This window comes from Amblyraja radiata, chromosome 5, assembly GCF_010909765.2.
Source record: "Amblyraja radiata isolate CabotCenter1 chromosome 5, sAmbRad1.1.pri, whole genome shotgun sequence".
NCBI classification, from domain to species: domain Eukaryota; kingdom Metazoa; phylum Chordata; class Chondrichthyes; order Rajiformes; family Rajidae; genus Amblyraja; species Amblyraja radiata.
In genome coordinates this window covers 16,489,839-16,506,671 of record NC_045960.1, presented here as the reverse complement: position 1 = coordinate 16,506,671, position 16,833 = coordinate 16,489,839, and the positions used below count along the sequence as shown (strand labels likewise).

At 46.0% G+C, this 16,833-nt stretch overlaps 1 protein-coding gene across 2 annotated transcripts in view; it reads right to left on the bottom strand.

Moving 5' to 3' along the window:
* The window catches only part of arhgef10 (Rho guanine nucleotide exchange factor 10), a 243,141-nt gene extending 234,408 nt beyond the window's left edge, over window positions 1–8,733 (bottom strand). For both annotated transcript variants that reach the window (XM_033020671.1, XM_033020673.1), the window contains exon 1: window positions 8,619–8,733. The gene's annotated coding sequence lies outside the window, so the exon portion shown is untranslated. The remainder of the gene's footprint in view (window positions 1–8,618) is intronic.
* Between the last annotated feature and the right edge of the window lie 8,100 nt (window positions 8,734–16,833).

The window sequence follows — 16,833 nt, the reverse complement described above, 5'->3', positions numbered from 1 at the left end:
TTCTGTACAGAAACAGGCCACTGTCTCAGGTCTCAGCCCACTGAGAACTCTTAGGGCTAGCGGAATCAAGAGGTATGGGGAGAAGGCAGGAACGTGGTACTGATTGTGGATGATCAGCCATGATCACATTGAATGGCAGTGCTGGTTCGAAGGGCCGATCACTGCAAGCAGAGTTGACTAATTTAATTTGGCATCATGTTTGGCCTGGACATTAGTGACTGTTCCTGTGCTGTTGTGTTCTATGTAGACGGATGCTGATTTATAAAAATGGACACGAAGTGCTGGAATATCTCAGTAGGTCAGGCAGCATCTCTGGAGAACATTGAAAGGTAACATTTCCAGGGTAGGACCCTTCTTCAGAGTGTACTAGTAGGCAGGTGATAGGATGTATTACTCTGCTCTACTTCAATGAATGAAATTACTTACAACTGATTTTGGTGTTTTTAATTATTTTTTTAAACATTCATTATTTAGTTCAACATCTGAAACATTTACAAAATGGGAAGAACATTTCACATCCAAGGGGCAGGCTCTTTGATGAGTCAGCAGAAGTGAACTCCCTCTCAGGGCACTGTCATGTTTCCGCATTCCGTCCAGGTGCACTGCAGTGAGGTGACCACAGTTTGCTTTAGTTTAGATTACCGATAATTTAGTTTTGTTTTCTGTCATGTTTACCGAGGTACAGTAAAATGCTGTTTTGTTGCATGCTATCCAGTCAGTGGAAAGACATTTCATGATTACAATGGACAAGGGTTAGATCTGGACCATGATCACTCAGAAGACATCAGTGCATCCTCAACGCACTACTTGCAGCTTTGTGTTTTAAATCAAGATCAAATTCAGCACCATTTATATAAATATACACCGGGTCTTAAAATGTGAACGTTGTCTCTCGTGGGGTAGACTGAGACTGAGACTGAGTCCCGCCCCACACCCCTCCCCCCCTCCCCAATCTTTGCACATCCCCAATCCTTTCCACTCGTCACTTTAATTTCATGTTTCATGAATTTGGTGTTTTTATGACTGTTGGCAGATCAATTTCCCTCCTGGGATTAATAAAGTTCTATTGTATCGTATCGTTTTATGATGTTGTTTTCAATGCAAAGAACTTAAGTTCCAGGATTTAGCATAGAAATAATTAAAAGCTGATTGTATTAGTTACAGGAATAACTTGGCAACAACTCTACTTTTGAGATCCCTATGATTGAAACAAGCCCACATGAGTTCACCAGAAATCCATATGATTTTAATCCCCAATAAATGAGCAAAACACATACTGCATATTTTTGGCAGATACACTGTCAATCGAAGCTACATGCCAAGGAAACACTTACGTGTCACAATTCTGTGCCAAGGATGAATACTTGATAATCTATCATTACATATTGTGAAGAAAGGAAAAATATACGGGATCTGTACGTTAAAAGTTTCCATGATAGTTACTGACATTGTAATATACATCCGCCTTCACTCAGGGAACCAGACCATTGACCTGCCAGATTTTATAGTCATACAGCAAGGAAACAGGCCTTCATCTTAACTCATCCATGCTGACCAAGGTTCCCATTTACACAAATCCCAGATCTGTGCATTTCTCAAATAGATTGGGTAAATGCAGTATTTTGCCCAGAGTTGGGGAATCATGAACCAGGACGCATAGGTTTAAGGTGAGGGGGGAAATATTTAATAGGAACCAAAGGGGTAGCTTTTTATTCACAAAAGTTATATGGAACGGTCTGCCAGAGGTGGTAGTTAAGGTAGGTACTATCATAATTTTTAAGAGACATTTGGACAGGTACATGGATAAGGTATGTTTAGAGGGGTATGGGCCAAACACAGTTAGGTGGAACTAATGTAGATGAGGGCATGTTGGTCGGCAGGGGTAAGTTGGCCCGAAGGGCCTGTTTCCATGCTGAATGACTCTATGTACTTGTCCACATGTCTTATAAATGTTTTATTTACCTGTCTCAACCACATCTCTGCTAGCTCGTTCCATGTATACACCATCCTGTGTTGTTCATTCCTGTGTAAACTATCAAAATGTAAAATCCCAAAACAGGGATTCCTGGAACATTACAGACATAACAACAATGCAAATTGTGAACGTCAAAATCATCAAGGCCACAAAGATTGGGAAAGATTTACTTTTAAGAACAAGTTCTACGCATCAAGTGGAAGACACATGAAAGTACTTGGTACTTTTGAATTGTTGGTCGGAAATTGTTAACTAATCAATAGATACTCTACCACAATCCATCAATACTGTTGGCCATATCGTAGGCTCCAAATCAACCTAAATATAAGTACGGGAGTTTCACTAGTTGTGTTGACAACTCCCAACCACATAAGTAAAAAATGAAATACCCATCATTTCCACCCCCTTCTTTGCCACTCAGGTGAATCAGACTAAACGTGCTTCTTTTAAAAAAAAGTTAATTTATTGCTGGGTAGATTAGATTAAACTTTATTAATCCCCTTATTCAGGGGAAATTCTGATGTCCTTGCAGCACACTAATAAAAATACAACATAGCATTCAAAAAGAAGTTCAACACAAAAACATCCCCCCACAGTGATTCCCACTGTGGGGGAAGGCACAAAGTCCAGTCCCCATCCTCTTGTCCACCCAAAGTCGGGCCTATTGAGGCCTCCACAGTCGCCGCCACGGCGCCCGATGTTCTCGCCGGGTGATGGTGCTCCGGCGTCGGGAGAACCCCCAGCGGCTTGGGGTGCCAGGAACGACCGCCTTCCCACCGGAGACCGCGGCTTCCAAGCCAACAGACCGCGCCGGACGGAGCTCCACACACTGGCGATCTCAGCAAGAGATCCCAGGCTCCGGGATGTAACGTTCAGCGTCGCAGCTGGCCGCTCCACAGAACCGCGGTTCCACAATGTTCTCATCGACGGTCCCAGCATACTGGAGTTCCAGCGCGGCGACCCAGGAAAGGCATCGCCCGCTCCGCAATAGCGCTCCAGCGCTGCGCCGCCGCCAAAGCCGATGTTCTGCGCCGCCGCCAAAGCCGATGTTCTGGCCCGGTCCCCTCAGGGAAACGTCGCTCCAGGACCCGCTGGTAGGCCGCAAGGACAGGTCGAAGTCGCTGCTCGGAGGAAGGCAACCCCTCCGACCAGGTAGGGACTCGAAAAGCAGTTTCCCCCTTCCCCCCCACCACCCCCCACACATAAAAAGATTAGGCCCCCTGACTGTACACTTAACGTACTAAAAATAATAAAAAAGAAGGGGAAAAAAACGGACAGCTGCAGGACAGGCAGCCGTTCAGGACAGCGCCTCCTCCGGAATCAGAGGGCAAGATCATTTGTGTACAGGACTGGGGATCAATATTGCTCTGTGGAAGCAAGGTAGTGCATCAGTCTCAGCTCAATGAGACAACCAACAATTTGTCACTACAAAAAAAGACATATAGCGCTGGAATAACTCGGTTCAGGCAGCATCACTGGAGGACATGAACAGGTGACTTTGCAGATCAGAACTTTAGTTTGGTGTTACTCCAGCACAGTGTCTTTTTTTGTAAACCAGTATTTGCAGTTCCTTATGCCTCTAATTTGTCATTACATCTCATTCCTCCTCACAGCCAGTTTTAGCTGCCTGAGAATATGCTGTGAGATGAGGCACGGTCAGACACCATGGGCCTGTAGTCAGCATAACAGAAAAATGAAGTCACCTCTGTAGGCTGGATTTCACCTTCATCAATTAATTTAGCTAAGCAAAAGGGGGTTGGTTCTGTGAGTACTCAAGCAAGCAGAGCTAATTGCATTAGAATAAAGAATAATCAAAGCAAGTAAGAATTTAATTGATTTGTTATCCGGACATATGACAATTAAACACTCTCGACTCATTCTTTTGACTTGAAGATTACAAAGTAGGAAGTAGAACATTCCATTTGTTTACTAACTTCTAAAAATTGTAAAAAGTGTAATAAACGAGGGAGATTAAGGACATGACATACCATGAACAAACTTAAAAAATATAACGTAATTACATTTAAAGACATGGAACTTAGAATTATTCTGTGAGTTATCCTCAACATAAACTTTTTTTTCTGTCTTGTGAAGTTATTCAGCGGTAATTGTGGCTGTACACTACTATAAACTCAGTTACATTTCATTCAACAAGGCAAAATATTCCAAAAATATTTTTTGTTGCAGAAAACTTAGTTTGATCCCATCTGCAACATCTGTGACAATGCACACTATTACGGAGCAATTTATCACCGAGAGCAATTTTGCAATATCTATAGAGACATCAGATATTAGTGGCAGATTTAGTGAGAAATCGCAACACGCCAACATTGCAACTGCCCCTCTGTCCACTGCTTTTTTTTTTAAGCAATAATTATTTGCAAAAATCATTTGAAGGATTATTCAAAGATAAAATGAAAATGAGCTCAAAATACTTTTAACATGCACAGTACTTCATTTTTGGCACTTTATAGTTTGCCATGTGAAAAGAAGAACCATTATCACACATCAATCTCTAGCAGGGGATGTAACATTGTGACCCAGGGGATGGTCTATCCCCCACCTCTCTGACCAAGAAATTGCTTTGCTTAATCCTGACAACCCATAGATTGTGGCATCAAACGACACCAAGCATAGACATTCAACATATGACATGAATCAACCATTCACTGCAGCACAAAGGATGTTAAAAATTAATGGTGCTTGGCAGACATAAATGCATTGATGGTTATTGAATCCTCAGAGACAAAACACAGCAAAAAGCACTGATTTAAGATATATTATCTCAATTGCTACTACTTATCACAGTTCTTTGGGAATACAATGATCCAATTAAAATGCATCAAGGTTGAGCGATTTTGGTGTGGTACAACTGATGCCTTTCTACATCATTAAAAGTATTGACTATGACCGGTATAGCACAGGAAAAGGCCCTTTAGGCCACAATGTCTGTGCTGAACAAGATGCCAAAGCAAATAATCACTTCTGCCTGTGCATAATCCATACCACCCCACCACCACGCCTCATCGCCTGTTCCATACATTTCCTTTTTTTTTCAGTTAAATTTTTATTGATTTTTAAGAGATATATTCAAAACAGTGCAACACCATCACCATAAATAAAACAAAGTAAGAAAAACAGCAATCAAAATAAAAAAATAAGTAGATCGGGGGGGGAAAGAAGTAAATAAATTAAAAAAATTGGAATAAGACCGTGTGGTTCACTTACCAAATTAAAAAAAGAAAAAACATTACATTGATTAGTTATCTGGAGATACATTTCCATCTGCCTATCTAAAAACCTTGTAAACATTATGATCCTATCTGCCTCCATTCCCCACAGTGTGTTCCAGGCACCTACCACTCCTGTGTAAAAAAACGTGCCCCACGCATCACCTTTACATTTTGCCTCTCTCTTTAAAGCTATTCCCTCTAGTCTTTGACATCATTAACCTGGGAAAAAGATTCTGACTGTCTACCCTATCTATGCATTTCATTATTTTATACATTCTATTGGGTCTACCTTCATAAACTCCACAGAAAACAATCTAAGTTTATCCAACCTCTCTTAACTAATAACCTCTTGGTCAAGCAGCATCTGGGTAAACTGCTGCACCTTTTCTAAAACCTCCACAGCTTTCATGTAATGGGGTGAGCAGTACTGTACACAATACTCTAAATGCGATCTCACCAAAGTTTTAGGTCTGAACAAGGGTCTTGACCCAAAACGTTACCCATTCCTTTTCTCCAGAGATGCTCTGTCCCGTTGAGTTACTCCAGCATTTTGTGTCTATCTTCTTTTACAAGCTGCCACATGATTTTGTGACTCTTAGAAATATCTTCAATGTTTTATCTTTCACTAAATGTGGGTACGACATCTGTACAGTGGATGGCTTGATTGTACTGTACAGTATAGTCTTTTCTTTGACTGAATAGCACGCAAACAAAAACGTTTTACTGTACCTCGGTACATGTGACAATAATAAACTAACCTAAATTAAATTATAAAGACAAACGTATCATATACCTTCATTACCACTATCTTCTTGTGTTGTTACTTTCAGCGAGCGATTAACTTGGACCCCAAGATCTCGCTGTACATCATTGCTGTTAAAGGACCTGCCGGTAACTGTAAACATTTGCTTTAGATTCGACCTCCCAAAGTGCAACACCTGACATATCGAGTCATTGAATCACAGTAATAAATCACGGAAACCGGCCCATCAACCCCTTTTCCATGCCAATCTACGCTAGTCCCATTTGCCTGTGTTTGTCCCTTTGTCCTATCTTTCCTATCCATGTACCCATCTAAATGACCCTTTAAAGTTGTTATGGTACCTGCTTCAACTATTTCATCTGGCAGCTCGATATCTATACCTACCACCCTCTGTGTGAGAAAGATGCCCCTCATGTTCCTATTAAATCATTCCCCTCTCATCTATGCACTCCAGTTCTTGATTTCCACAAACGAGGAAGAAAGACTGTGTGCTTACCTCAAATTTATTAAAAACCTAATCATTCTGCATTCATCCAAAAAGCAATCTCACACTCAACGATTCAGAATTACAAATCATTACTCAGCCCAACAGAGGAATTCCTAGCAAACTAGCTCTGAAGACTTGGGGCTTATAAGATACAGATTCAAAGTGCAAATGTTAAGTGTTACAGAACTGGGACTGTGTGTTCTTCACACTGACTCTCAAAGCATCACCACAGTAGTATCTTTGACCTGTGCATAATCTACATCAAGATGTTGGTTTCCAATACAAATATTTAAACATAAGAAAGATAAAGTGCTGTCGATTAGAGATATAGAGATCCGACTGAGGAATGAACTTTCCTGGAACACAGCACTACATCTGCTTAATTTAGTGGCAAAGCATCAACTGCTTGCAAATCAAATTCCCAAAGCAAAAGGAAGTGACAGAGAACTCTGACCATCTCAGTTTCTTTGGCAATTGCTGCGCTCAAGAGACAATAAAGCCCTTGAATACGTGGACACATTTGAAACTACTTCAACGAGCCTGGTGAAAGGAATCGTTGGTTGGTCTGTCTGCCTGTCGCCTGGTCTGTCCACCCATCATTTTTCACCTGGTCTGTCCACCTGTCGCCTGCTCACTGTCTGCCTGTCACCATGTCTGACTGCTGGTCACCCAGCCTACTCACCTGTCACCTGTCTGCTGCCTGGTCTGTTTGTCATGTGTTCTGTCTGCCTGTCGCCTGGTCTGCTTATCACCCAGTTTGTCCTCCTGTTGCCTGGTCCGCCTGTCATCCAGTCTATCTGCCAACACTCAGTCCGTCTGCCAATCACCTAGTCTGTGTGCCTGTGGTCCGATCCATCTGCCTGTCACCCAATCCGTCTGTGGTCCATTCCGTCGACCTGTCACCTGGCCCGCTCGTCAGATCCACCAATTGCCCAGTCGGTACATCTGTTGCCCTTTCCGCGTGTTACCTGGTCCACCCGCATGATCCACCTGTTGCTTAGTTTGTCCGCCTGTCACCTGCTCCATCCCCGTCACTTGGTCCATCCCCGTCACTTGGTCCATCCTATCCAGGTCCATCCATCTGTTGTCTTGTCCACCTGCCTATCGCATAGGCTGTCTGCCTGTTGCCTGGTCTGTCCGCCTGTTGCCCGGTCTGTCCGCCGGTTGTCCTGGCTGTCCACATGTCCCCCAGTCTGTCTGCCTGTTGCCCGATCTATCCGCCTGTTGTCCTGGCTGTCCACGTGTCCCCCGGTCTGTCCGCCTGTTGCCCGGTCTGTCCGCCGGTTGTCCTGGCTGTCCACATATCCCCCAGTCTGTCTGCCTGTTGCCCGATCTATCCGCCTGTTGTCCTGGCTGTCCACGTGTCCCCCGGTCTGTCTGCCTGTTGCCCGGTCTGTCCGCCTGCCACCTGGTGTGCCCATTACCCATTCCATTTGTCTGTTGCCTGGTTCGCCTGTCACTCAGTCTGTCTGTCATCTAGCCCATCTGCCTGTCACCCAGTCTGTTCTCGTATTACTGGATTTGCCTGTCGCCCAGTCAGTCCGCCTGTCACCCGGTCCGTTATAGTGATAAGTGGTCCCGTCCGCCTGACGCCTGGTCTGTCTGCCTGTCACCCGGACCAACCTCCTGGTACTGGGTTTGCTTGTCTCCCTGGTCCGCCCTCCTGTCACCCAGTCTGTTCCCCTGTTACTTGGTCTGCCTTTTGCCCAGTCTGTCCACCTATGCCTGTTACACCCAGCCCATCTATCCGCCTGTAACCTGGTCTGTTCACCGGGTTCTGGGTTTGCCTGTTACACCCAGTCCATCCGCCTGTTGCCCGGTCCCTGCGATGACAACTTGCCGGCAACTTTCTAGCGCTCCGGAGCCCCCGCACGGCTGTGGGTCCGCCCGCACTGTTAGTGCTCAGTGTTCTGCCGCGGCCGCCTGCAGTCCTCACCGCCCTCACCGCCTGCAGTCCTCACCGCCCTCACCGCCTGCAGTCCTCACCGCCTGCAGTCCTCACCGCCTCACCGCCTGCAGTCCTCACCGTCCTCACCGCCTGCAGTCCTCACCGTCCTCACCGCCTGCAGTCCTCACCGTCCTCACCGCCTGCAGTCCTCACCGTCCTCACCGCCTGCAGTCCTCACCGCCCTCACCGCCTGCAGTCCTCACCGCCCTCACCGCCTGCAGTCCCCGCCGCCGTCCACCGTCCACTGTGCGCTCGCGGCTCCCTCGCTCCGCTCCGCTGGTGGCTCCGCTCGAGGCGCGGCCGTTGGCGGCTCCGCTCCGCTCGCGCTCCGGGTCCCGCTCCAAGTCCCGCCCCCCGCCGCCGCTGACTGGCCCCCCGCCCCGCAACCCCTCGCCTCCCGTTGGCTGGCCGCCGCGTCAATCATGCTGCGAGTGGGCGGGGAGAGGGTGAGCCCAGGCTGGCGGCCCGCTTCAAGGTTGCGGGGTGTAAACATGGGGGGTGTAGACTGGCGACCCGGTGCATGGTTGCGGGGTACGGGCAGCGACCCGGTGCATGGTTGCGGGGTACGGGCATGGGGCTGTGGGGTGCAGGCTGGCGACCCGGTGCAAGGCTGCGGGCTGGAGATGGGCTGCAGAGGTGTGGGCCGGCCAGGGGTTGCAGAAGCCCGTGCACGGGGGTGGATGCTGGGGGGGACGGTGCAGTCACAATGGGGGCGGGACGGGTGCAGGGCCTGCGGGAGGATGCATTCATAGTGTAGGTATGTGGGAAGGGGAGGATGCATTTTCAGGGTGGAGTGTGACATGAGGGGCGGAGAAGATGCATTCACGGGGTGGAGTGTGGCATGAGAGGCGGGTGGGTGTATTCATAAGGGAGGGTGCAAGCTCAGGAGTTTCTGGTCCTCACCCACCCAAGATCGGTGTAGGCGAGAAGTGTTGGACGCCCTCTGCATTCCTCGGCCAATGGATCATCGTTGATGGACGGATGCATACTTGGGAGCACTGCACACTGAACAAACATCTCCCTTCGGGATCCTCATGCATATTGCCTGCACTTTTGCTGTCGTGATTTATTTATTGTGTTTACTTTTAGCTTAAACTGGGCTTTCAAATGTGTGATGCAACGTGCTTGAGCAAAAACAGAAAGTGCTGGAGGAACTTAACGGATCAGGCAGCATCTGTGGAGGGACGTTTCGGGTCTGGACACTTTTGAAGAAGGGTCCAGATCCAAAACGCCATCTATCCATTCCCCCCACAGACACTGCCTGATCCGCTGGGTTCCTCCAACACTTTTCGTTTTGCCCAAGATTCCAACATCTGCAGTTCCTTGTATCTCCAGTCTTCTCCCATAACTGAATTTTTTTTTATCCCAGGCAACGTCCTGGTCAAAATATAGAAACAAAGAACTGCAAATGCTGGTTTATATGTGTAAAAAAGACAAAGTGCTGGAGAAAGCACCAGAACAAATCATAGCCAGCAACAGATGAGCTCAGGCAGGGTGGATCCCTGAAATGCCAACTTGCCAGGAGACAGCGTGATCCCAAGAGGAATACATGTTTATCTTTGTATATCTTTGGTATAAACCAGCATCTTCAGTTTCTTTTTATTACACTATTTTATAAAGTTGGGTTATATTTTACATTGTATGTACTGGCCAACTAGAACAAGTTTGGCTTGTTTGTCTTTGGCAAACGAAAGCAAGCATTTGTTCTACTGGTGCTGCCACCTTCAGGGGTCTTTGCATTTAACACCAAGGTTTTTCTATTCTTCAACACTCCCTTGGCTCCTACGATCATTACGTCCTTATTGGTCCTCCTCCCAAAACGCATCACCTCACACTTAGCATGAATACATTCCTTCTGTGGAAACAAAGAACTGCAGATGATGCTTTTGCCTAAAGATGGACACAAGGTGTCTATAAATTAGGATATAATAAAAGGGTTCCGACCCGATACGTTGCCTATTACCTTCGCTCCATAGATGCTGCCTCAACCGCTGGGTTTCTCCAGCATTTCTGTCTACCTATAATAAGAGAGGAAGGAGATTGGACTTTATTGCCTTCCATCACAGTGAGGAACGTGGGGAATCCGCTGTGGTGGATGTTTATGTTAACTTCTATGTAGTTGATTGTCTTGTTGCTATTTTTTTGTATGGCTGTATGGTAATTCGAATTTCACTGTACATTAATTGGTATATGTGACAATAAACTGATCTTGAAACCTGAAGAAGGGTCTCGACCCGAAACTTCGAGAGTCTGAGGAAGGGTCGCGACCCGAAACGTCACCTATTCCTTCGCTCCATAGATGCTGCCTCACCTGCTGTGTTTCTCCAGCTTTTTTGTCTATCTTTGAAACCTTGAAAAGGTGCTGGAGTAACACAGCGAGTCTGGCAGCATCTCTGGAGAAAAAGGATGGATGACGTTTCGGGTCAGGACCATTCTTAAGACAAAATGTACGGGATGAGGTTGGTGCGGAGGAGGGTGAAGAGATGGAGGCGAGAGAAGATCAGAGCTGGCCACAAATAACCTCAGGCAGGGTGGTACCATTGGTAGGTCCGTTGTTGGCTTGGGAAGGTGCGATCTCAAGAGGGATACAGTGGCGAACTGGAACTGGTTAAACAACTAGTGTGAAGGAAGGGAGGAGGGAAGAATTCCGTTCATACCTCTGAGTTGTAAGCTGTCCAAGCAAAATACGAGGTGCTGTTTCTCCAGTTTGCATGTGGCCTCACTTTGCCAATGGAGGAGGCCCAGGACAGAAAGGTCTGTATGGGAATGGGAAGTGGTTAAATTGGTTTGCAATCGGGTGATCCTGTAGGCCTCGGCTGACAGAGCATTCTGCTTTGATCTGCATCTTACCAACTTGGGCGGCACGATGGGGCAGCGGTGGAGTTGCTGCCTTACAGCGCCAGAGACCCGGGTTCAATCCTGACTATGGGTGCTGTCTGTACGGAGTTTGTACATTCTCACTATAACCAGCGTGGGATTTCCGGTTTCCTCCCACATTCCAAAGACGTATGGGATTGTAGGTTAATTGGCTTGGTATAATTGCAAACTGTCTCTAGCGTGTAGGATAGTATTAGTGTGCGGGGATCTCTGGCCCGTGCAGAATCAGGTCGAAGGACCTATTTCCATGATGTATCTCTTAAAAAAAAACGATTCAATATCAGCTGGAACCTAAGGCCACCCTCCCGACTAACAATACACTCTGAAAAATAACTTGCACCAAGAAGGGAGTGCAGCATACGTTCACGAGGCTAATTCCCGGGATGGGGGAGCGGTCATATGATGAAAGAATGGAACGACTGGGATTGTATGCACTGGAATTTAGAAGGATGAGAGGGTATCTTATAGAAACATAAAATTATTAAGGGATTGGACACGCTAGAGGCAGGAAACATATTCCCGATGTTGGGGGGAGTCTAGAACCAGGGGCCACAGTTTAAGAATAAGGAGTAGGCCATTTGAAACTGAAATGAGGAAAAACTCACCTAGAGAATTGTGAATTTGTGGAATTCTCTGCCTCACAAAGAGAGTTAGATAGAGCTCTTGGGGCTAGTGGAATCAAGGGGTATGGGGAGAAGGCAGGAACGGGGTACTGATTGTGGATGATCAACCATGATAACATTGGCGGTGCTGGCTCGAAGGGTCGAATGGCCTATTGCACCTATTTTCTATGTATCTATGTAATAGTACTTCTGAATCTTTTGGTAATCACCTATTATCTGTATCACCAACGTTGCTGCAGCAGCACTCAGTTACTCCAAATTGCAGCATGATTTTGAACAGATCCGGGTTCGATCCTGACTACAGGTGCTGTATGTACGGAGTTTGTACCTTCTCCCCGTGACCACGTGGGTTTTCCCTGGGTGCTCTGGTTTCCCCCCACACTCGAAAGACGTGCAAGTTTGTAAGTTAATTGGCTTCGGTAAAATAGTAAATTGCCCCTAGTGAGTGTAGGATAGTGTTAGTGTGCGGGGATCACTCGGTATCCTAAGGGCCTGTTTCCGCGCTGTATCTAAACTAAACTAAACCTCTATTAAATCTCCCATCTCAACTCCTGCATCTTGAGTTTAAAGAGTGAAATTAAAACAAGTAAAAATGTGTGGGAGGAACCCAGAGCACCTGGAGAAATCCCACGCGGTCACAGGGAGAACGTACAAACTCCGTACACACCAGGGGTCAGGATTGAACCCTGGACTCTGGAGCTGTGAGGCCGCAACTCTACTGCTGCGCCACTACGCTGCCCCTTTGTGGTTCAGAGCAGAGTGAAGTAGCATCTGCTGTTGACCTGTAATGATGACAGGCAAATTAAGCTGATCCAGGTCATTTCTGAAGCAGGAATTGATTCGTGCCATGACCAACCTCCTAAACCACTTGATTGTGGTGTACGTAAGTACTACCAGTCAGTAATCATTGAGGCAGGTCGCCTTGCTCTTCTTGGGCACCAGTAAGATAGATGCCCTTCTGAAGCAGGTGGGAAAGAGCTACAGACCAGATCAGAGGTAGTCAGGGATGCAAACTTGCAGCTCTTGATCATCCAAATGATCGGCACAGTGGTGCAGCTGGTAGAGCTGCTGTCTCGCAGTGCCAGAGACTCGGGTTCGATCCTGACCTTGAGTGCTGTCTGTCCCATCACAAAAACGTGTGGGTTTGGAGGCAAGTTGTAAATTGTCCCTAGTGTATAGAATAGTGCTAGTGCATGGGGTGATCGATGGTCGGTGGGCTGAAGGGCCTGTTTCCACGCTGTACCCCTAAATTAACTAAGAACAACAAGTAAAGCAAAGAGAAAGATGTCAGAGTGCAGAATATAGTTCTGAGCATTGTAGTGTAACAGTTCCAGAGAGGGTTGAATTTGCCATGAATACTCCAGGCAGTCGGGCCACAAAGACCTTCAGCCTGCTGGGCTGGGTGCTGTGCGTAGATTCGCCCGCTTGAAGTTTGTTCATAACTCATAGGAGCAGAATTAGGCCATTCAGCCCATTAAGTCTACTCCACCATTCAATCATGGCTGATCTATCTTTCCCTCTCAACCCCATTCCCCTGCCTTCTCCCCGTAACCTTTGATGCCTATACTAATCAAGAATCTGTCAATCTCCGCTTTAAAAATACTCAATGACGGCCTCCGCAGCCGTCCACAGAAATGAATTCCACAGATTAACTACCCTGTGGCTATAGAAATTCCTCCTCATTTCCATTCTGAAGGTACTTCCTTTTATTGGGATGCTCTGCCCTCTGGTCCTGGACAAAGGACACATGTTCTGACAGTGGCCCGAGGGACTGAGATCACTTGGTCGTCAGAGGCTGTGTCATTGTTCTCCTTGTCAATGCATAGAAGACATTGGGCACATCCAGAGGGAAACATCATTGCAAAGTTACCGGACAACAGTTAAACGTGTGACCTTTGCAGTGGGCTCTATAACTGGTGCTACAACATGGGAGTAGATATGGAGGAATCACTGATGACTCTTCATGGGGATTGATTAGTTTAGTTTACTATCACATGTACCAAGGTACAATGAAAAGCTTTCGTTGCCTGCTATACGATCAGCAGAAGACTATAAGTGATTACAATCAAGCCGTCCACAGATTATCTCAATCTTGATTTTAAGTAGTCTTAAGAAGGGTCCCGATCCGAAACATAACCTATCCATGTTCCCCAGAGATGTGTATAGGAGCAAAGAGGTCCTTCTGCAGTTATACAGGGCCCTGGTGAGACCACATCTGGAGTATTTACCAAAGCCAATTAACCTACAAACCTGTACGTCTTTTGGAGTGTGGGACGAAACCGGAGCACCCAGAGAAAACCCACGCAGTCACAGGGAGATCATACAAACTCCACACAGACAGCACTGGTAGTCAGGATTGAATCTGGATTTCTGGCGCTATAAGACAGTAATGCCCCTGTCCCACTTAGGAAACCTCTGGAGACTTTGCGCCCCACCCAAGGTTTCTGTGCGGTTCCCGGAGGTTGCAGGTGGTTGCCAGAGGTTGCAGGTAGGGAGACTGACAAAAACCTCCGGGAACTGCACGGAAACCTTGGGTGGGGTGCAAAGTCTCCAGAGGTTTCCGTTCAGGTTTCCTAAGTGGGACAGGGGCATAACTCTACTGCTGCTCTACTGTGCTGCCCTGATATAGCTTTTTTATTAGCTATATATAGTAATAGCTTTTTTTTGTGAAATATAATTTGGAAAATATTGAAGAGGGTGAAATTATTTTTGGACAAGGCAGTGAAAATGTAAGCAGAACGGGTGGAATGTTGGGTTAGCAGTAGAGTTGCTGCCTTACCATGCCAGAGTCCCAGGTGCTGTCTGTACGGAGTTTGTACGATCTCCACATGGATTTCCCCCTTGGGTTTTCTCTGTGTGCTCCAGCTTCCTCCCACATTCCAAAGATGTACAGGTTTGTAGGTTATTTGGCATCGGTAAAATTGTAAATGGTTCCTAGTGTGTGTAGAGTGGTGCTAGTGTACGGGGATTGCTGGTCGGCGCGGACTCGGTGGGCCGCAGGGCCTGTTTCCATGCTGTAACTCAAAACTGAAGTAAAGTTGGAATGAGAAAAATAGATTTAACAAATGAGAAAGCCTGAGGCAATTGGAAGTAAATGATACAGACATCATGTATACACATGTCTTACCAAGGGAAAGTCCATTTGGCTTTAAAAAAAGTCCCTTAAAGTAGCTGAATTTTAAAGCAAATATTTTGTGGCACATGTCTGGCTTTAGCATGTGTAGGAGGGAACAGCAGATTCTGGTTTACACCAAAGATAGACACAAAATGCTGGAGTAACTCAGCGGGTCAGATAGCATGTGTAGGAAACAACTGCAGATGCTGGTTTAAATCGAAGGTAGACATAAAATGCTGGAGTAACTCAGCATCTCTGGAGAGAATTAATGGGTGACGTTTCAGGGCAAGACCCTTCAGACTGAACATCAAACTGAACTTCAAAAGTCACCCATTCCTTCTCACCAGAGATGCTGCCTGAGTTACTCCAGCATTTTGGATCAGATAGCATCTCTGGAGAAAAGGAATAGGTGATGTTTCGGATCGGGGTCCTTCTTCAGACTGAGAGTAAAGGGAGAGGGAAACTAGAGGTATGTAAAGGTACAAATAACAAATGAAAGAATGGTATGAAAAGAAAAGTCACCTATTCTTTTTCTTCAGAGATACTGCCTGACCCACTGAGTTACTCCAGATTTTGGTGCCCGGCTTTAACATGTTCATTACATTAGGAAGAAATCCCGAGGTGGAATTTCCAGCCAGAAATTATCCAAACGTTACAAAATGTTTACATAGAACAGCGACAGCACAAGACAGAACAGGCCCTTCAGCCCACAATGTCATGATGCCGAGACAATCACATCAAGTTGCACATAACCCAAACCCCCCCCCCCCCCCCCCCCCCCATTCGCTGTATATCTCAGCGCATATCCAAGTCTTTTAAATACCACTATTGTATATGTTTCAAACACCACCCCTGGCAGCACGTTCCAGGCACTCACCACCTTCTGTGTAGAAAACTTGCCCTGCACATCTCCTTTAAACCTTGCCCCGCTCACTTTATAGGTATGCCCTCTAGTATTTGATTTATTTTCACCCTGGGAAAGAGGTTTGGGCTGTCTATTCCATTAATGCCTCTTATAATGTCATATAGACCAGTCATATAGAGCTGCACTTTGACTTCCTGACTCTTATATTCATCCAGTGTTATTATGTCCAGTGCAAACTGATGCGATTGGGTGTATCTCCCAGACCACGTAGAGTGCTGCCAAGTTGCATATATAAAAAACTGTGAATTACAGAGAAAAGGTCCAAAATAATTGCTGAATAGCCTGGCTGGCATCCAATTGCCATCACTCCTATTTAAGAGAATAAATCCTAACAGAAGAACAATCTGCAGTTGGCGCAGCGGTAGAGTTGCTGCCTTACAGCGCTAGAGACCCGGGTTCAATCCTGACTATGGATGCTGTCTGTACGGAGTATATACGTGACCTGTGGGGGGTTTCTCTAGGATCTCCAAAGACATGCAGATTTGTAGGTGAATTGGCTTGGTATCATTGTAAATTGTCCCTAGTGAGTGTAGGATAGTGTTAGTGATGGGGTCGCTGGTAGGCGCAGACTCGGTGGGCTGAAGGGCCTGTTTCCCTGCAGTATCTCTAAACTAAACTAAAGAACAATTTTTAATTAAATTGAACAATATGTTGAATGATAATATGGAGATCTGCAGAAATGCAAGATAATTAAATTATTGTTAAATTATTTAAGTGCGTTAAATTATAATTGATTGAATTAGGCGGTGGATTTTGAAAATTATTAAACACAGATGTGGCCAAGTGCCATATTCATATGTGGAAGTTCCATATTTTCCAAATTCCATATTTCCTTTCAACACAGAAGGCAGCAATTCCATTTCCCACTTGGATGAGAATGTTTGTTT